The sequence below is a fragment of the Choloepus didactylus genome, chromosome 10 (genome assembly GCF_015220235.1).
Source record: "Choloepus didactylus isolate mChoDid1 chromosome 10, mChoDid1.pri, whole genome shotgun sequence".
NCBI classification, from domain to species: Eukaryota; Metazoa; Chordata; class Mammalia; order Pilosa; family Megalonychidae; genus Choloepus; species Choloepus didactylus.
Genome location: NC_051316.1, coordinates 13,299,711 through 13,313,896, shown reverse-complemented (window position 1 = coordinate 13,313,896; position 14,186 = coordinate 13,299,711). Strand labels below are relative to the sequence as shown.

The window sequence follows — 14,186 nt, the reverse complement described above, 5'->3', positions numbered from 1 at the left end:
CTCTGCTTAAGCAGCCCCTGCTGGACTCGTGCCACCTCTGCAGCTCTCTGCGCCCCTGGCTGGGAACACCGGGTTGAGCCTGCAGCGGTTCCAATTGGTGATCCTCACTCTCCTTGAGCCGCGGTATATTCACCAACAAACTGCGGACAGCTCCTGAAGGAACCCTGCAGAGGCGTGGGTGGGATGGAGGAGGGGTCACTCTGGGCCTGCAAGGTCTCGCGGGGAGTCACATGGGACGTCATGGACACTCACTGTGATGTGCCAGGTGTGGTACCCAGGGGCCGTGGTCCCAGGCCTGACGTGGACAGAGGAGTCTGGGGGCCGAGAGGAGGTTCCCCCGCTTCTGCTCCTTCCGTGGGTCTTTCCTCCCTGAGAACTTCAGTGTTGACTCTGCTAAGGGTCCACTTCACCCGGTTCGGGTACTGTCCGTGAAACATCTGAACACGATCCCAGTGATTGAGCCAGAGCGCGCGGAGGGGCTGTGCTGTCACCACCCGAGCTCCCCGGTTCCTGCGCTGCGCACCGCCGGCCGGGAGGGGGCGCGCGCAACCTCCTGTTTTGACCAAACCGCCCGGAAACGCCTCCTCGTTCAGCCCGGGGACCGTGGCGCTGCCCCCACAATGAGGGCGGGGACGCGGTGCTCGCTGGACCCGCGGGCGAGTTCTGTCCTCACAGTGACGATAAAATCCTCGTCCCCGCAGGGCCCACGGAGGTGGCACCACTGGTTCTGGGCCAGCTTGTGTGGTGTCCACGGTGAGTACAAAACTTCCTGTTCGCGCCTGGTATTGGAGGAGGAGCTTAGTCGCGGCTTCTGCGAGGTCTTTTTCTCAGTAGCAGCACAGAACCTTGATTTTCGGCACCGTCCTGGTGGGTGGTTTATGCTTTACTTTCTCAGGCAATCTTTTAGCAAGACTTACTGCACCAGGTTATCGACCCATTGAAAGGTTTGCCGCCTCGAAATCTGGCACAATCTAGATTCAAGATTGTTCCTGGAGACAGTCATAATACAGAATGAGAATCGGGAAACGCGTATACAATAGCGAAAGGAATATGCCAACTCGTGCAACCTTTCAGTCGGATAAGTTGGAGACAGGCTGATGAGACATATCGGAGCCCAAGGGAGAAGGGAAAATCGTGCCCCTATTAATTTTTAATGTTTGCTTTTTCCTGCAACGCTAACTTGGTTGAAAAAAATGTTCAAAAGTTTACATGTATGGGTAATACCTTTGGCAACATCTTATTTTAATATATTCTTTTTTTTATTTTGAAATAAATTCAAACTTACAGGAACAGTTGCAAAACCAATACAAAACCCATACACAGAATTCCAGCGTATTCTGACCCCCTTCGATACCCCATCCTCCAACTTTAACATCCCGTCACACCATTTCTTTCTTTCCCTCCCTCCCTATCATCCATCATCTATTGCTCTGTCTTCTGAACATATGAGAGTAAGCTGCACATATCCTTGAACAAATATAATTCACATATAGGATTCCCATGAACAAGAACATTCTTTTATGCAATCCCATTAAGCGCAGTTAAGAAGTTCAAGAAATTCAACATTGATACAAACCTTACATTCTATATTTCCTTTTTTTTTCCTTATGTCCCAGCTGTGTCCCTTTGAGCCTCTTGTCCTCCATCCTCAGATCCCATCCAGTATCATGTTAGCATTTAATTGTCATTGCCTATTTAGACTGCCTTTTTCTTTTTTTTTTCAATTGTGGAAACATATATACAGCCTAAATCTTCCCATTCCAACCCCTCCCTAGCATTCCATTAGTGGGATTAATCACATTTGGAATGTTGTAATGCTATCACCTTCCCACTATCCATTACTAGAAATTTCCCTTCACCGCAAACAGCAACCCTACACTCATTTCTTAACTCCCCATTGCCCCTTCCCCCACTTCTTGTAACCCATGCTCTACATTTCATCTCTATGGTCATATTCTCTTATACTTTCTTTGTGTTTACTGTGGGGCTTAAATTTAACCTCTTAAATCTATAACAATCTTGTTTTTCTTTGATACCAACTTAACTTCAATAGGACATGTAAACTATGTTCCTATACTCCTCCATTCCCCCACCTTAATGTAGTTCTTGTCAAAAATTACATATTTTACATTGAGTCCAAAACCACTGATTTGTCATTAAAGTTTATGTATTTTTTATCCTGTGGGAAGTAAATAGTGGAGTTACAAATAAAAAATTATTGACTTCTATTTGTATTCCATTGTGGTCAGAGATTGTGCTTTGAATGTATTCAGTTTTTTTTTGTTTTTTTGTTTTGTTTTTTTTTTTAATTTATTGAGGCTTGTTTTCTATTCTAGCCTATGGTCTATTCTGGAGAAAGATCCATGATCACTAGAGAAGAATGTGTGTCCTGGTGATTTGGGATGTAATGTTCTATATATGTCTGTTAAATGTTTTTATCTCTCTCTCTCCTTTCTTTGTTTCTCTGTCAGTAGGGTTCCCTTTAGTATCTGAAATAGGGCAGGCCTTTTTTAGCAAAATCTCTCAGCATTTTTTTGTCTCTGAAAAAATTAAGCTCTCCCTCAAATTTGAAGGAGAGTTTTGCTGGATAAAGTATTCTTGGTTGGAAATTTTTCTCTCTCAGAATTTTAAGTATGTCATACCACTGCCTTCTCACCTCCATGGTGGCCACTGAGTAGACACTACTTAGTCTTATGTTGTTTCCTTTGTATGTGGTGAATTCCTTTTCTCTTGCTGCTTTCAGAACTTGCTCCTTCTCTTCAGTATTTGACAGTCTGATCAGAATATGTCTTAGAGTGGGTTTATTTGGATTTATTCTGTTTGGAATTTGCAGGGCATTTATGCTTTGTGTGTTTATATTGTGTCGAAGATTTGGGAAGTTTTCCCCAACAATTTCTTTGAATACTCTTTCAAGTCCTTTACCCTTGTCTTCCCCTTCTGGGACACCAATGAGTCTTAAATTTGGACGTTTTATTTTATCTATCGTATCCCTGAGATCTGTTTCAATTTTTTCGATTTTTTTCCCCATTCTTTCTTTTGTTCTTTCACTTTCCATTCTGTGGTCATTGAGGACACTGAGTCATTGTTCAGCTTCCTCTAATCTTGTATTATGAGTATACAGAGTCTTTTAATTTGGCCAACAATTTCTTTTATTTCTATAAAATCTTCTATTTTTTTATTTACTCTTGCAGTTTCTTCTTTATGCTCTTCTAGGATCTTCTTTATGTCCTTTATATCCTGTGCCATGCTCTTCTTCATGTCCTTTATGTCCTGTGCCATGCTCTCGTTTGATTTTAGGACTTTGATTAATTGCGCCAAGTACTGTGTCTCTTCTGATTTTTTGATTTGGGTTTTTGGGTTTGGGTTCTTCATATCATCTGGTTTTATCATATGCTTTAAGATTTTCTGTTGTTTTTGGCCTCTTGGCATTTGCTTTACTTGATAAGGTTCTTTCTGGATATTAAAAATACTGACCTCTAATTTGTCAGATCTACAGCTTGGTGGCGTATACTTTCTCTAACTAGCCAGCAGATGGTGTCCGTGAGTCACCTATTCCCCTCAAGTCAGTTCTCCCCGACTTTGTCTTTGTGGTGTTTGGTAATCTGATTCTTGTGGGGTTCAATTGGTGCACTAAGTTTGGGTGTGTTTTTGGTGCTGTCTGCCCTGAATGTGGGGCATGTGTCTGGGTGGTTAGGGAGGCAGGGCAGCTTTAATAATCAAACCTCCCAGGTGTTCTCAGAGATTTAAGGCTGTTACAAGAGTCTAAGCCTTCATTTCAGTCTTGCCACAGATTGTCTCTGCCTCTGATCCACAAGTCCTTGGTATTGGCTTAGGGTCCCTGGGATTTCCAAGCAGGTCCCCCTTCCCAGCTGTGCTCTTCCAGGACCTCTGCTGAGGGAAGGCTGTGCCACATCACAGGTGCACACTGGCCTCCAGGGAAGCCCTGGGCCGCTGGGCCCTCCAGGGGCATTCCCAGCCTGCTATAAAGATGGTTGAATGGAGCGTGTTAATTTCCCCATTTTCGCAGCTCCGCCTTCCCAGTTCTGGGACAGTTAGCTGTGGGTACACTAAAGGCCACTGTCCATGGCCAATATTGTGGCATGTGCACAATGCTGTGGGAAACACTCTTGGCACGGCTCTGTGCTATGGCTCCATCCCCGGGCAGGAGTATCTCCAGACCGCCGGGGAGATGGCTGCAAGGGGCGCAGTTTCTTTCTCCTTTTGGCTCCCATCTGTCCCCCTGGCCCCAAGACAATCAGCAGCAGGTGTGGGGGGGGGGCTATCCTCCACGCCAGACACCGACGCGTTGGCTGTAGCCCTCTCCTGCAGTGCTTCGCTGCATGGTTCTCCCTGTCGTATCTGCAGCTGCTCCTGGGTTTTTTTTTGTTTTTTTTTTTTTTTAAAGAACTAGTCTGTCTCCAAATGCCAACCTGCAGTTTCCCCACACTGCAGCGTGGTCGCCAGACTTTCAGCCAGCTTACTCGTTTCAGAATGCAGACTCCGGGTTTCACCAAATGCACGGTCTCTGTGGATTTAGCAGACCTTGTCTGGCTGGTGCATCACTGGAACTGGTGTTCTGGGTCACTTTCTGGCTTTTATCTAGTATTTTTCAGAGAGGTGTTTTTTTTGCCCTGTCTCACCTAGCCGCCGTCTTAGGTTCTCCCTAATTTTAATATATTCTTTACCCCAAAAAACAATATTTGTAATAATTTTATTTTCCTGCCTATAATGAAAGTAAACCCAATAAAATTTTTGAAATATGCTTCTTAATTTGTCTTGTTTTCAGTGGAGAAAATTGTTCTTTTGGACAATTTTTCATGCCCTTGTGGCTGTCTTAAATTAATTTTAATGAAGCTCAGATTACTGAAATGTCTTTCATTTCACCGTGACTGAGTTGTTTACAACACATACTGATTGATAGAGGTGATATTTGCACGGTATGAGAATGTACTAAATGCCTCTGAATTGTACACTTTTAAATGGTTAATTTTATGTTACATGTATTTTACCTCAACAGGATATTTATATGCCACTTCCACATTAGGGTAAAATCACACTAAGAAAAATTCATGCATTAAAACAAATCAGATTTTGAGTATTGAAACATGATGGTGATTTTTAATTCCTAATATTGCATTCTTAAAACTATTTAAGATGAGATTTCTCCAGGACTTAAATTACTGTTGTATTTAAGAGCCCCCTCAGAGGCTGATTTTGTAAATCAGGTGTATTCATTGGGAAGTAAATTTCTTTTGTTAAAAATTCAAAATCTGAAAGCATTTAGTTTTATTTTGTTTATTTCCACTGGAAAGGTGAAATTAGGGTGTCTCTAATTCATTACTTTGTATATGCCTTTTTCCTGTACTAATCAATATTTTTGTCTGGTGATGAACCCTTTTCAAATTCTTTACTTTTCTCTTTCTCTGCTTTCAAATTTGAAAATATATTTATGTGTCTTGTTAAATTTTACATTAATCAAATATACTTTCAAAGTTTCATTTGTGGTAAGCAAGGGGATAGATGTTCTAATAACCACCCACTTTTATGTATTGTCAGGATTTTCCCTTGAGCTCCATTAACTATTTTCTCTTGGTTCAATGTATCATCCTATACTAAGTGAGCATAAATATTTGTAATCTGTTTGCACTAAGAAGCTTTTGATTTCAGCATAGTATATTTGTCTGATATCATATATACATTGGATAAAGGTTCATTTGTGCACAGAGTATCCTGAATACTTTTGCTTTCCTTCCAGCTTGGCACATAAAGGTAAATTCTAGCATCTTATGACCCCCACATACTTCTCCACCTTGCAAATCACTGCCATGATCAAGTCGTTATCTGGTGCCCCCATAGACACCAAGATCTACCAGTAGACTCCTGGAGGGGAGAGAGACAGAGAGAAGCTCCCCATCCGCTGACCAAGCTCCTCACAGGATCCCTGAAAAACACTTGTACAGACTGACAAAAGACAGCCAAGTACAGAAAATCTGAAGTGAGAGCTGAGGCTATAGAAGTAAGCCTAAGCAGAAATGCTGGGGTAGCATACCCCTGGCTTGGACGAGGGAGTTATATAAGAAAATTTCCTACTTCATGACTTTCATGGGGCAAAGGGCAGTCAGTCCTCAGAACATGCAGCAGAGAAGGGGGTTCCTGTGAAAAACTGGAATACAAATGTCCCACTGTTTCCACAAACATCCAAATCATTCAGGAAACCAAAGGCATATATAGTGCTATTAACATAATATTCATACATTTCCTCCTTAATAACATCCAGAGTCTTACAAGTGTGATTAGTTTCGCAACTTTGTTGAACTGCCCTTTGGTTAGATTTGCCTTCTAAATGCTTTAATGGTATGGAAGCAACATAAGTGTTTTTAAAAGTAATTTATTTTGAAATAAGTTCAATGTGTAAAAAATTCCAAGAGTGGTACAAAGAACTGATCCCTTCACTCATATTCCCCAGTTATTGTTTTACCACATTTGCCTATTAAACATTTCACAAAAATTACTCCGTAATATTTATCTCCAAAACTAAGGACATTCTCCTAGAAAACCCTAAATCAGTAAATCAACTTTTCTTTAACACTGTAATCTTAGCCACAGACCTCTTCAACTGTGACCCACTGCCCAGCCATCTCAGACTGATTCGGCAGTATTTGTTTTTCCATTGTTATCCAGTCTAGTTTAATCTGGAACTGTTCCTGAGATGTTCCCTCACTTTCACATCTTTGACAGAATTAAGGAGCACAGATGATCCCAACCTGAGTCTGCCAGATGTTTCCTCAGGAACACTGCAAGTTGAAACTGCCCTCCTCAGTGCAGCCCATGAGGAAGGACATGAGATCACCCACCCCACCCACTGGTGATGTGAACTTGATAACCAGGTGGAATTTCTGCCAGGTTCCTCTACACACAAAAGCATGTTTGACTCTGTAATGAATGACATTTTATGAGGGCATATTCTGAGATTGTGTTAATACCTTGGTCCCCATCCAGCTTTCACCTATAAGCCTTGATGCATTGATGATTCTCACCTGACTCAGCCACCACTGTAATGGTTGCCAAGTGGTGATTTTTTTTCCATCACTGCTGTTATATTTTTTATTTGGCTCTCCACTATATAAGGGCTTGCTATCTATCATGATAACTGTCTACTTATCTATCAGTCTATCTATCTAACTATCTATCTAACTATTTCCCAAAAATTTGAGAGTAGATTGGATATATTCTGCTCCTTCAATGCAGTTCTGTCTTTCCAAAGAAGGATATTCACTGATGTACCCACCTTAAGTACAGTTCTTATGCTTAGGAAATGTAATAGTTAAAAAGTTTAGTCTGTTTTCCAATTTTTTATATGTTCACTAAGATCCTTTTGACTCTTTTCTGCTCTGTTTCTAGTTCCATCTAGGATCATGTATTGCATTTAATTGACATTGACTCTTTAGTTGCTTTCTTTAAATTGTGGAAACATACATAAATTTTCCCATCTCAGCCACTACCAAGCATACCATTCACTATGTCTATCACAATCACAATGTGCTGCAATCACCGCCATCCATTACCAGAACTTTCCCATACTCCAAATAGAAACACTACCCATTATGTATTAACTCCCCATTGCCCTTAGACCAGGTAAGCTGTGCTCTACTTTTTGCCTCTGAATTTGCATATTCTCATTATTCTATATAAGTGAAATCATATAGTATCTGTCCCCATGAGTCTTTCACTCAGTGTGACATCTTCAAGTTCATCCCTGTTGTAGTGTGTATCAGAAGATTCTTTTTTACAGCTACTCTAAACATCGGTGTACAGTGATCAGTTTGAGTCCCTGCTTTTCAGTTATTTGGGTATATACCAAGAAGTGGGATTGCCAGGTCATGTGGTAATGCTATTTTCAACTTTCTGTGGAACTGCCAAGCTGATTTCCACAGTGGTTACACCGTTTTTCAATGCTACCAGCAATGTACAATGGGTTCTATTTCTCTGTATCCTCACCCACATTTGTTATTTTCTGTTTTTAAAAAGTAATAGCTGTTGCAATGGGTATAAGTGGTATCTCAATGTGGTTTTCATTTGCATTTCTCTGATAAGCAATGATGAGTATCTTTTTGAGTGTCTGTTAGCTATTCATGTATCTTTTTTGGTGAAATGTCTATTTAACTTTCCAGTAAAGTCATATGGTCTTGACATTAGTTTTGTAGGGAGATTTCTTTGTTGTTGTTGTTTGTACATTTTATTATTTCAAACCAAGAGAACAATTCCATAAAACAACGTGAAAATAGCAAGGAAATGTCTGATGCTGAAGGACACAGTCCTGAAGCTAGGGCATGAGGGGCATGGCCCCTCAGCAGGGAGCAGCACTTCCTAGGTTAGCACTATGGAAGGTTCCTAGGTTAGCACAATGGAGGTTCCTAGGTTAGCACTGTGGAGCTACATTTAGGTTAATGGAGCCAGGGCCCAGAGCCACTGGAGGGAGGCTCTCAGTGACTTTGGCAGTTGTCTCCACATCCCTCAGATCCCAGTTCTGTGGAGGACAGAGTGTGAGTGCTGTTCACATGGAACAGTCAGCAGAGGGATGGGTGTAAAAAGTAGACGCTCAATGCCTAGATTCACTGGAAATTGGGAGAGGTGGGTGAGCACTGGTATGTACCTAGCAGTTTTAAATAGATTTTTCTCTAAAATATTTTCTAGGTTTACAGTTTTCTTTGTTGGGTTTTTGTTGTTGTTTTTGTTTTTCTCCTTTACTTTTATTTATTTTAAAAAGCTTTGAGAATGACCAAGTGGACTGTGGTCTCCGGGAATGGAAGTCTGTTACGCTTCTTACGCTTTTTCCTTTAGATCTCTTGAGTGGCTGTCGGAACAGGGTGGGCAGGAGGCTCCATATGTGAACATTTGGTCTTGGGTTGTTAGGGGCTGGCATTTCCCAGGCAGAAACATGGGAATCTTTCCAGCCACAGCCCTTGGGAGACTCAGAATATGCCATGCCACCTCTAAACAGAACAGAACAGAACAATGGTTGAAAATCAAGACAGATGCCCAGGAAGGGGGTACCATGGCCTTTCCCAGCACCTTAACATGGGAACCCCTCCTCCAAGTCTCTGGAACTGAGGGAGGGGAAGGGTAGCCAATAACAGAGCAAGGAAAGAAGAGAGAAGCGCCCGGGGGGACAGGCAGGGAGCATGATCCTCTTGCCCCCATCTTTCTCTCAGGGTTGGGAGGACCAGAGTTGGCGATGGCCCATCTTGCCAGGCCCTGCTGCCCCTCAGAAGAGGCTGCAGTCCTTCAGGTTGTTTTTAGGATCTGTGATAGCTTCAGACACAAATTGCATGTTCTTAGTATGAGAGGCGATTGTCCTGTTCTGTCTTTCCAGCTGCCACCTGATAGAATTTCACATATACATCCCAGGCTGTACTTAGGGTTTACTCTGCTTCCTCTCAAACATGCCAGGGAACCAGGCTGAGAGCGCAGGCTGGCTCCACACCAAGCCGGGAAGGAGTTTGGGCAGGGGCCAGCAAGGGCACTACAAGCTTTACCTACCATTTTTTATGTATATACATATTTTTTTATTGAGATTGTTCACACACCATACAACTATCCAAAGATCCAAAGTGTGCAATCAGTTGCCCATGGCACCACCATACAACTGTGCATCCATCAACACAATAATTTCTTCTTTCAATTTTTAGAACATTTTCACTACTCCAGAAAAGAAATAAAGACAAAAAAAGGAAACTCAGGTCCTCCCATACCCCTAACCACACCCCCCTCCTCCATTATTGATTCATAGTTTTGGTATAGTACATTTGTTACTGTTGATGAAAGAATGTTAAAATACTACTAACTGTATTATATAGTTTGCAATAGATGTATATTTTTTCCCTATATGTCTCTCTGTTATTAACTTCTAGTTATAGTGTCATACATTTGTTCTAGTTTGTGAGAGAGATCTCTAATATTTGTATAGTTAATCACAGATATTGTGCACCACAAGATTTACTGTTTTATACACTCCCATCTTTTAACCTCCAACTTTCCTTCTGGTGACATACGTGACTCTGAGCTTACCCTTTCCACCACCTTCACACATCTTTTAGCACCATTAGTTATTCTCATTACATGCTACCATCACCTCTGTCCATTTCCAAATAATTAAATTCACCCTAGTTGAACATTCTGCTCATAATAACCAACCGCTCCCCATTCTTTAGCCTCATTCTATATCCTGGTAACTTATATTTCATGTCTATGAGTTTACATGTTATAATTAGTTCATATCAGTGAGACCCTGCAATATTTGCCTTTATGTGTCTGTCTTATTTCACTCAATATAGTGCCCTCAAGGTTTCTTCATCAACCCATTTCTTTTAACATGGTTTTGTTCAAACACTATACATTCTGTCCTAAGTAAGCAGCCTTGGTTCCCTATATAGTCACGTATTTATGTATTGAGCACCATTGCCACTCTCTGTATAAGGACATTTCTTCCACAAAGACGGAAGAAGAGTCAAAGAAGGCAGAGAGGCAAAAGAAAAAGGCAAGAGAGAGAAAAACAAACAAACAAAAAAACTTGATAGCTAGAAGGTGACAAAAGGAAAGATAGCATTAACCTAAAGTAGAATAAAGAGTCAGACAACATCACCAATGCCAGGAGTTCCATACCCTTCCTCTCTTCCCCACCCCACCCCCAAATCCATTCAGCTTTGGTATATTGCTTTTGTTACATTAAAGGAAGCTTAATACAATGTTTCTGTTAATTCTAGCCTCTAGTTTGCATTGATTGTATTTCGCCCCTAATCCCACCCTATTTTTAACACCTTGCAATGTTGACATTCCTTTGTTCTACCTCATGTAAAAACATATTTGTACATTTTATTACAATCGTTGAGCACCCTAGGTTTCCCCGAGTTACACAGTCCCAGTCTTTATTGTTCATCTTTTGTTCTGATGTCCCGCATGATCCCAGCCTTCCTCTTTCAACCATATTCAGTCATCTTTGTTCAGTGTACTTATATTGCTGTGCTACTATCTCCCAAAATTGTTTTCCAAACCTCTCACTCCTGTCTTTTCCTTTCTGTTTGCAGTGCCTCTTTTAGTGTTTCCTGTAGAGCAGGTATCTTGTTCACAAACTCTGTCATTGTTTGTCAGAGAATATTTTAAGCTTTCCCTTGTATCTGAAGGATAGTTTTGCCGGATATAGGATTCTTGGTTGGTGGTTTTTCTCTTTCAGTATCTTAAATATATCACCCCACTTCCTCCTTGCCTCCATGGTTTCTATTGAGAAATCCGCACATAGTCTTATCAAGCTTCCTTTGTATGTGATAGATTGCTTCTCTCTTGTTGCTTTCAGGATTCTCTCTTAATCTTTGATGTTTGATAATCTGATTATTAAGTGTCTTGGCATAGGCCTATTCAGATCTATTCTGTTTGGGGTACACTGTGCTTTTTGGATCCGTAATTTTATGTCTTTCATAAGAGATGGGAAATTGTCATTGATTATTTCCTCTATTATTGCTTCTGTCCCTTTTCCCTTCTCTTCTCCTTCTGAGACACCAGTGACACATAAATTCTTGCTTTTCATTTTGTCTTTAAGTTCCCGGAGATGTTGCTTGTATTTTTCCATTCTTTTGTCTATCTGTTCTTTTGTGTGTAGGCTTTCAGGTGCCTTGTTCTCCGGTTCCTGAGTGTTTTCTTCTGCCTCTTGAGATCTGCTGTTGTATGTTTCCATTGTGTCTTTAAACTCTTGTGGTGTGCCTTTCATTTCCATAGATTCTGCCAGTTGGTTTTTTGAACTTTCAATTTCTATGTCCTGTGTTTTCATTATATGGTTCAGCTCTTTTGCCATATCTTCCCTAAACTTTTTGAATTGACTTATTATTAGTTGTTTCAATTCCTGCATCACAGTTGAAGTGCAATTTTGTTCCCCTGACCGGGCCATAACCTCATTTTTCTTGGTGTAGGTAGTAGTTTTCTGTTGTCTAGGCATGCTTTCCTTGGTTACCCCAGTCAGGCCTCCCCAGACCAGAATGGGCTCAGGTCCCAGAAAGAAGAAATATTCAGTATCTGGTTTCCCTGAGGGTGTATCTTAGAAAATTGGTACACCCTGTGATGCCTCAGGTCACTGTGCTTTTCTGTCCAGCAGGTGGCACCTGTTAGCCTATAATTCTTGACTGGTGTAAGGAGGTGTGGCTCTTTTTCCCCAAGTTCTGAATGAAAGTCAGGTAGTGGAGCTGGGCCACACCCCTTTCCTCTTAGAGAAGGTAGACCCCCTATGCGGAAGTCGTTAGCATTTCAATGGTTTCTCTCTGCCTGTGCTACGCCCTTGTCTGGGTCGCAGAACTGGGAACCGAAAATGGCTGAGGCTTTCTCCACTGAGCCGTAAAAGGAGAGTCCCCTTCAGAGCTAGTCCGAGGCTACCCTCTGGCTCTCCAAGGTCAGTCATCACCCAAAGCCTCTGCTTGTTGGGGATTCGTACCTCATAGTGATCAGTTCACACTCGCTAATTAAAACCCCAGTTGGAGCTCAGCTGAGCTGTATTTGCTTGCTGGGAGAGAGCTTCTCTCTGGCACCACCAGGCTTTGTAGCTCGGGCTGTGGGGGGGGGGGGAGGTCTCCCGATTTGGATCTGCAGTTTTTACAGATTTTATGCTATGATCCTGGGCATTCCCCTCATTTCAGGTTGGTGTATGATGAGTGGATGGTCATGTTTGTCCCCTTGCAGTTATTCTGGATTATTTACCTGTTGTTTCTGGTTTTTTTTAGTTGTTCCAGGGGGACAACTTAGCTTCCACTCCTCTCTATGCCGCCATCTTAGATCCTCCTTTACCTACCATTTTTAAATTGTGTTTTCTTGATTCAGTGTTTGCCCAGTTACTAGGGCCCTTTAACTCTGTCCCAGAGCTCTGAGGAAGATGGCTTAACCAGTTGTTTGTAGTTCAAAGATTCTGGGATAAAAGAACCGTGGGGTGTCGTATCCCGCTACCTTTGTCAGTTGGCTAGTTCCCACCATTTTTATCAGTGACCTTGGCATTATTAAATGGTTGGGACACAAAGTGGTTATCCATTTTCCTCTTGGTGGGCATTAAAAATTTGAGGTACTGTGAATAAAGGTACGAGTATTCATGTACAAGTCCTTACTATAAACATGTTTTCATTTCTGCGGGCAGGGGGAATACCTGGAAGTAAGAAAGCTTAATCACATGGCAGGTGTATGTGAAATTCTCATCTTAAAAAAAATACGGTTGCAGTATAATTTGCATGACCTAAATTTCACCTATTTAAAATATGCAACTCATTGATTTTTTAAATTAAGTGTACATAGTTAAGAAACCATCACCCGATCTAATTTTAAATCATTTTCACCACCCCCAAAAGATCCCATCCCTGTCTGATTTACTCCATCAGCTTCATTTGACACATTTGCTCGCTTATTACTTCTTGAAATGCTGCCATCACTTAGCTTGTAGTTCACCACATACTTCTTTTTTTTTTTTAATCTGACCTCACTAATCTTTCCTTCTCTGTCTCCTCAGCTTTTTCTCCTAAACCTCTAAGCGTTGGTGTTACCATGGCGTTCTGTCCTTGACCACTTTCTTTAGCAACTAGTTCTCTTGCAGATCATATCTGAATGCTTGGCTTTAAACTCCATCTGTACTGGCATGACTTCTACATCAATCCATGCAGTCCAATTCACACACAGCTGCTTTCAGAACATTTCTATGTAGATGTCTAATATGCCAAAACCAAACTCCAGAATTCTTCTTGAACCTGCTCCTCCTTGGTTTCTACCTTTCCACTTACAGTAGCTCTGTCCTGACAGGTGTTTAGGCTGTTGCTTTGCAGTGTCTCTTGACTTCTCTGTTTTTCTCCATGTCACATGCACCTAGTCAGCAAACCATATCTCATCTTCAGAACACATCCACACCTGGCCACTTTTCTTTGCCTCCACCTTTCTTCCCTGGTCATACTCACGATCAAATAATCTATATCTTTTCTGATATTTTCTCTGTTATATCACTTGCTCAGAGAGTTGGACAAAACCTCCGATTCTGATTTAGATTTTTCTATTACAAATCATATTGCTGACACTTTTCAAAATGTCATGCTATTAGGTGCATACAAGCTGTAAATTGCTGTATTTTGCTGGGAATTTTTAAAACTTTTTTTGTCATTAGCAAAGGACCCTAC

The 14,186-nt window shown here is 41.5% G+C and overlaps 1 protein-coding gene across 8 annotated transcripts in view; it reads left to right on the top strand.

Annotated features, from left to right (window-relative positions):
• Positions 1 to 629: 629 nt before the first annotated feature.
• Positions 630 to 14,186, top strand: part of LOC119505186 (zinc finger protein 596-like) — an 81,861-nt gene continuing 68,304 nt past the window's right edge. For all 8 annotated transcript variants that reach the window (XR_005210694.1, XR_005210693.1, XR_005210692.1 and 5 more), the window contains exon 1: positions 630 to 753. The gene's annotated coding sequence lies outside the window, so the exon portion shown is untranslated. The remainder of the gene's footprint in view (positions 754 to 14,186) is intronic.